Here is a 6,854-nt window from a genome sequence, read left to right as displayed (position 1 = left end):
CTGGTGCGAACCCGGGAGCGCTCCGATGTGTGCTCCAAGGTGCGGCGTGCACGAAGTCCGAGCCCGGTTTGCCCCGGGTGCGCACCTCGCGTGCACCTTCGCCGGGGTGAGCACCTTGGTGTGCAGACCTTGGTTGGGTTGCGCGCCCTGGTGCGCACCAAGGAGCGCTCTGAAGTGTGCTCCAAGGTGCGGCGTGCACGAAGTCGGAGCCCGGTTTGCCCCGGGTGTGCACCTCGGGTGCGCACCTCGCGTGCACCTTCGCTGCGGTGGGCACCTTGGCTGGGTTGCGCGCCTTGGTGGGCACCATGCAGTGCACGAAGTCGGAGCCCGGATTGCCCCGGGCGCGCACCTCCGCCAGGGTGGGCACCTTGGTGCGCACAACTTGCCTGGGCTGCGCACCAGGAAGGGCTCAAGATGGCACCCGCGTTCCGTTTTTTTCACTATCTTTCAGAACGGAAATTTTAAAATCTCGTTTTTTTTTGCCTTTTCTGGAAATTAGTGAAGGCAGCGCATCAAAGGTGCGCAACGCTGGTGCGAACCTGGGAGCGCTCCGATGTGTGCTCCAAGGTGCGGCGTGCACGAAGTCGGACCCCGGTTTGCCCCGGGTGCGCACCTCGCGTGCACCTTGGTGCGCACACCTTGGCTGGGTTGCGCGCCCTGGTGGGCACCATGGTGCGCACCAAGGAGCGCTCCGAAGTGTGCTCCAAGGTGCGGCGTGCACGAAGTCGGAGCCCGGTTTGCCCCGGGTGCGCACCTCGCGTGCACCTTCGCCGCGGTGGGCACCATGGCGTGCACGAAGTCGGAGCCCGGTTTGCCCCGGGTGCGCACCTCGCGTGCACCTTCGCCGGGGTGGGCACCTTGGTGTGCAGACCTTGGCTGGGTTGCGCGCCCTGGTGGGCACCATGGTGCGCACCAAGGAGCGCTCCGAAGTGTGCTCCAAGGTGCGGCCTGCACGAAGTCGGAGCCCGGTTTGCCCCGGGTGTGCACCTCGGGTGGGCACCTTGGTGCGCATGCCTTGCCTGGGCTGCGCACCAGGGCGGGCTCAAGATGGCACCCGCGTTCCTTTTTTTTCACTATCTTTCAAAACGGAAATTTTAAAATCTCATTTTTTTTTGCCTTTTTCTGGAAATTAGTGAAGGCAGCGCATCAAAGGTGCGCACCTCGCTGCCCACCACGGTGCGCAACGCCGGTGGGCACCCGGGAGTGCTTCGAAGTGTGCTCCAAGGTGCTGCGTGCACGTTGTCGGAGCCCGGTTTGCCCCGGGTGCGCACCTCGCGTGCACCTTCGTCGGGGTGGGCACCTTGGCTGGGTTTGCCCCGGCTGCGCTCCGAAGCGGGGTTATTGGAGCGCCGCCTCTTTTTTTGTCGGAGCGTTTGGTGGGGTTTCTCGCATTGGCTCTTCCGAGGCCCGGTTGCCACCCTGGCGCGCACGAAGTCGGAAGTAGGGTTAATTGCCCGGGTGCGCACCTTTGCCAGGGTGGGCACCTTACCTGGGCTGCGCACCAGGGCGGGCTCAAGATGGCACGCGCGTTCCGTTTTTTTCACTATCTTTCAAAACGGAAATTTTAAAATCTCCTTTTTTTTTTGCCTTTTCTGGAAATTAGTGAAGGCAGCGCATCAAAGGTGCGCACCTCGCTGCCCACCTTGGTGTGCTCTGAGGTGCGCACCCGGGAGCGCTACGAAGTGTGCTCCAAGGTGCGGCGTGCACGTTGTCGGAGCCCGGTTTGCCCCGGGTGCGCACCTCGCCTGCACCTTGGCCGGGGTGGGCACCTTGGCTGGGTTTGCCCAGGGTGCGCTCCGAAGCGGGGTTACTGGAGCGCCCCCTCTTTTTTTGTCAGAGCGTTTGGTGGGGTTTCTCGCATTGGCTCTTCCCAGGCCCGGTTGTTGGGTGCGCTCCCACCCTGGCGCGCGCGAAGTTGGAAGTTGGGTTAATTGCCCGGGCGCGCACCTTCGCCAGGGTGGGCACCTTGGTGCGCACACCTTGGCTGGGCTGCGCACCAGGGCGGGCTCAAGATGGCACCAGCATTCCCTTTTTCTCACTATCTTTCAAAACGGAAATTTTAAAATCTCGTTTTTTTTTTGCCTTTTATGGAAATTAGTGAAGGCATCGCATCAAAGGTGCGCACCTCGCTGCCCACCTTGGTGTGCTCCGAGGTGCCCACCACGGTGCGCAACGCCGGTGCGAACCCGGGAGCGCCCCGATGTGTGCTCCAAGGTGCGGCGTGCACGAAGTCGGACCCCGGTTTGCCCCGGGTGCGCACCTCGCGTGCACCTTGGTGCGCACACCTTGGCTGGGTTGCGCGGCCTGGTGGGCACCATGGTGCGCACCAAGGAGCGCTCCGAAGTGTGCTCCAAGGTGCGGCGTGCACGAAGTCGGAGCCCGGTTTGCCCCGGGTACGCACCTCGCGTGCACCTTCGCCGGGGTGGGCACCTCGGCTGGGTTGCGCGCCCTGGTGCGCACCAAGGAGCGCTCCGAAGTGTGCTCCAAGGTGCGGCGTGCACGAAGTCGGAGCCCGGTTTGCCCCGGGTGCGCACCTTCGCCGCGGTGCGCACCATGGCGTGCACGAAGTCGGAGCCCGGTTTGCCCCGGGTGCGCACCTCGCGTGCACCTTCGGCGGGGTTGCGCGCCCTGGTGGGCACCATGGTGCGCACCAAGGAGCGCTCCGAAGTGTGCTCCAAGGTGCGGCGTGCACGAAGTCGGAGCCCGGTTTGCCCCGGGTGCGCACCTCGCGTGCACCTTCGGCGGGGTTGCGCGCCCTGGTGGGCACCATGGTGCGCACCAAGGAGCGCTCCGAAGTGTGCTCCAAGGTGCGGCGTGCACGAAGTCGGAGCCCGGTTTGCCCCGGGTGCGCACCTCGCGTGCACCTTCGCCGCGGTGGGCACCATGGCGTGCACGAAGTCGGAGCCCGGTTTGCCCCGGGTGCGCACCTCGCGTGCACCTTCGCCGGGGTGGGCACCTCGGCTGGGTTGCGCGCCCTGGTGCGCACCAAGGAGCGCTCCGAAGTGTGCTCCAAGGTGCGGCGTGCACGAAGTCGGAGCCCGGTTTGCCCCGGGTGCGCACCTCGCGTGCACCTTCGCCAGGGTGGGCACCTCGGTGCGCACACCTTCTCAATGTTTTCTTGCCTTTTCTGGAAATTGGTGAAGGCAGCGCATCAAAGGTGCGCACCTCGGTGTGCTCCGAGGTGCGAACCCGAGAGCGCTCCGAGGTGCCCACGAAGTCGAAAGTCGGGTTAATTGCATTGTTTTCCCCGGGTGCGCTCCGAGGTGCGCAACATCGGCGCGCACCAAGGAGGGCTCCGAAGTGTGCTCCAAGGTGCGCACGATGGCGTGCACCTCTGGTGCGCACGATTCGGAGCTCGGTTTGACCGGGGTGCGCACACCTTGGCTGGGTTGCGCACCTTTTGTGCGCTCCAAGGTGCGCACGAAGTCGGAGCTCGGTTTGCCCCGGGTGCGCACCTTCGCCAGGGTGCGCACCTTGATGCGCACGCCTTGGCTGGGCTGCGCACCTTGGTGGGCGCCATGGTGCGCACCTTTCGTGCGCTCCAAGGTGCGCACGAAGTCGGAGCTCGGTTTGCCCCGGGTGCGCACCTTGGTGGGCGCCATGGTGCACTCCGAGGTGCCCAAGATTGGTGCGCACCAAGGAGCGCTCCGAAGTGCGCTCCAAGGTGCGCGCGAAGTCGAAAGTTGGGTTAATTGTCCGGTTTGCCTCGGGTGCGCACCTTGCGTGCACCTTCGCCAGGGTGGGCGCCTTGGTGCGCACACCTTGGCTGGGCTGCGCACACCTTGGCACCCGCGTTTCCTTCATTTTAAATTTTTTTTTTTTACAATCTCTCAAGTGGGAAATTCTATAATCTCAACTTTTTTTGCCTTTTCAGGAAACTTTTGAATGGAGCGCATCATTGGTGCGCTCCGAAGTGTGCTCCAAAGCTCTCTCCAGCTGCGTGCACCTGCCCCGGCCGCGCACCCGGCCCCGCCCAGCTTCGCTCACCTGTCCCGGGCGTCTGGTGCGGAACCTTAGAGTAAGAAACATCACCGTGCACCTTGGCCAACGTGCGCGACTCGACCGAGCGCGCACTGGCCGAGGTGCACACCGATTTCACCTGGGTGCGCGCGCAGCACCTCGGGCGCACCGGGGTGCGCGCACAACGCCCGGGTTGCACCGTGGCCTGTGTGCTCGGGGCGCCTCGGGTGCGCGCTCGGTGTCGCCCCCGCGCGCGCGGTAGTGCGGGCAGCGCACCCCGGCCCGGCCCGGCCCCGACGAGAACGCAAACGGGCAAAAGGTTTATTCAAATAGCATTGCGACGCCCGGCGAAAAACTAAAAAAGGGTGCAACACCGGGACTTCCCGGGAGGTCACCCATCCCAGTACTACTCCGGCCCAAGCGCGCTTAACTGCGGAGTTCTGATGGGATCCGGTGCACTAACGCTGGTATGATCGCACCCGTTATGAGCTTGTCGCAGTGTGTACTTAGCAAACCGCGACCCACGTGCGAATCCACCCCGGCCACCCACCCCCGTCGAGGTGCACACCCTCCCTCGCGAAGTGCGCCCCGTTCGCCAAGTGTGAGCCCTGCCCGGGTGCGCGCACCTTGCTAGGGCGTCGGGTGTGCACCCGGCCCGGCCTACGTGCGTGCACCTGGAGGGGGCGTCGTGTGCGTGCAGTGTCCCGTCTGCAACGCGGTGCCCACACACCACCTCGGGCGCAACGACCTGCGCTCACATGTGGGCCGAGTGCACCTTGGTGCATGTTCGGGGCGCCTCGGGTGCACGCTCGATCTTGCCCCGGTGCACCAAGGCGCTCGGTTTGCCCCGGGTGCGCACTTGGTGCAAGGTGGGCACCCAAAATAGGGATCAAGCACCAAAACACAAGTTTCGGGATGCAAAATGGGACCCAAGGACCACAAATGCGTTCCAAGACCCATGATGGGTCCACGAGAACAAAAATGTGTTCCGAGACTTAATAAACAAATATTGGGTTTTAGGAGAAGAAACATGCTCTGATGCCCAAAACGAGAATCGACCCCGAAAAGGCCACAGGCCAAAAGTGGGATGCGAGACAAAAAAAAATGGGACCCGAGGACCAAAATTGGGTTCCCAGGTCGAAGACAGGGCAACCGGACAAGAAACGACCTCTAAGGCTCGAAATGAGTCCCGACGACTAAAACTTGACAAGAAGCACCCATCAGGCACCCAACTCGACACCCATGGGATGCCGACCCACCCGGGCTTCCACCTAGCACACCTTGGCACCCACCCACCCTCGCACCCAACCTCGCACCCAACTTAGCACCTTTGAACCCACATTGGCACTCACCCTGACCCTGGCACCTTGGAACCCACATTGGCACTCACCTTGACCCTGGCACCCACCTTTGCACTCACCTTGGGACCCACCCTGGCTCCCACCTCGGCACCCACCCAGACACCCACCTTGGTTCCTTGGCACCCACCTTGGATCCTTGGCACCCACCCCGACACCCACCTTGGCACGCAACTTGGCTACTTGCCACCCACCTTGGCTCCTTGACGCCCACCCCGACAACCACCCCGTGACCTACCCTGGCTAGGGTTGGTGCACACCCACCCTGGTGCCCACCTTGGCACCCACCCTATGACCCACCTTGGCACGCACCTTAGTACCCACCCCGTTACCCACCCTAGGACCCACCCCGTGACCCACCTTGGCCAGGGTGGGTGCACCCACCCTGGTGCCCACCTTGGCACCCACCCATCCTAGCACCCAGCCTGTGACCGGGCTTGGAACCCAACCTTGCACCCGCACCCGTCTTGGCCAGTGTGGGTGCGCACCCATCCTGGCACCCACGTTGTGACACACCCTTTAACCCACGCACCCTAGCACCCACGTTGGCACCCACCTTGGAACCCAACCTAGCAACTTGGCACCCACCCCGTGACCCACCTTGGCATCCACCATAGCAGTCGCCGACTTGGCACCCACCTCGGCACCCACCTTGACACTTGTGGACCCACCTTGCCACTCACCCTAGCATCGACCCATCCTAGCACCCACCCTGGCACCTTTGCACCCTAGCACTCACCCATCCTAGCACCTAACCTGTGACCCACCTTGACACTCACCCTCGCACCCACCTTGGAACCCAACCTAGCACCCACCCACCCTGACACCAACCCTAGCACCTACCCACCCTTGCACCCACCCTGTGACCCATCTTGGCACCCACCCATCCTACCACTCAACCTATCACCCACCTTCTCACCCACCTTGGCATCCACCTTAGCACCCACCCACACTGGCACCTTGGCACCCACCTCGGGCAAGGTGGGTGCACACCCACCCTGGCACCCAATTTAGAACCCACCGAGCATGTTACCCACCTTGGCACCCACATTGCAGCCCACCCTAGTACCCACCCTATGACCCACATTGGCATCCACACCCTAGCACCCAGGCACCTCGACACCCGCCTTGACACCCACCCTAGCACTGAACCTGTGACCCACCTTGGAACTCACCCTAGAACCCACCCACCCTGTGAACCACCTTGGCATCCACCTTAGCACCCACCCACCTTGGCACCCACTCTAGCACTCACCCATCCTAACACCCAACTTGTTACCCACCTTGGCACCCGCCCTCGCGTCCACCTTGAAACCCACCCTAGCACCCACCCACGCAGGAGCCCACCTTGGCACCCAACCTAACACCCACGCATCCTGGCACCCAACTTGTGACCCACCTTGGAACCCACCCTAGTACCCACCTTTGAACCCACTATATCACCAACCCACCTTGGCACCCACCCTATGACCCTCTTTGGAATCCACCCTAGCACGCACCCACCCTGGCACCCACCATGGAGCGCACCCTAGCACC

General features: G+C 63.2%; 1 non-coding gene across 1 annotated transcript; it reads right to left on the bottom strand.

The window, feature by feature from the left end:
• Positions 1-4,322: 4,322 nt before the first annotated feature.
• LOC131866121 (5S ribosomal RNA) lies at positions 4,323-4,441 on the bottom strand. Its single transcript, XR_009364753.1, has one exon. It is a non-coding gene; the product is annotated as a 5S ribosomal RNA (ribosomal RNA).
• Between the last annotated feature and the right edge of the window lie 2,413 nt (positions 4,442-6,854).

Source organism: Cryptomeria japonica, unplaced genomic scaffold (assembly GCF_030272615.1).
Source record: "Cryptomeria japonica unplaced genomic scaffold, Sugi_1.0 HiC_scaffold_132, whole genome shotgun sequence".
NCBI classification, from domain to species: Eukaryota; Viridiplantae; Streptophyta; class Pinopsida; order Cupressales; family Cupressaceae; genus Cryptomeria; species Cryptomeria japonica.
The sequence above is the reverse complement of the archived record's forward strand: the minus strand, read 5'-3'. Positions and strand labels throughout refer to the sequence as shown.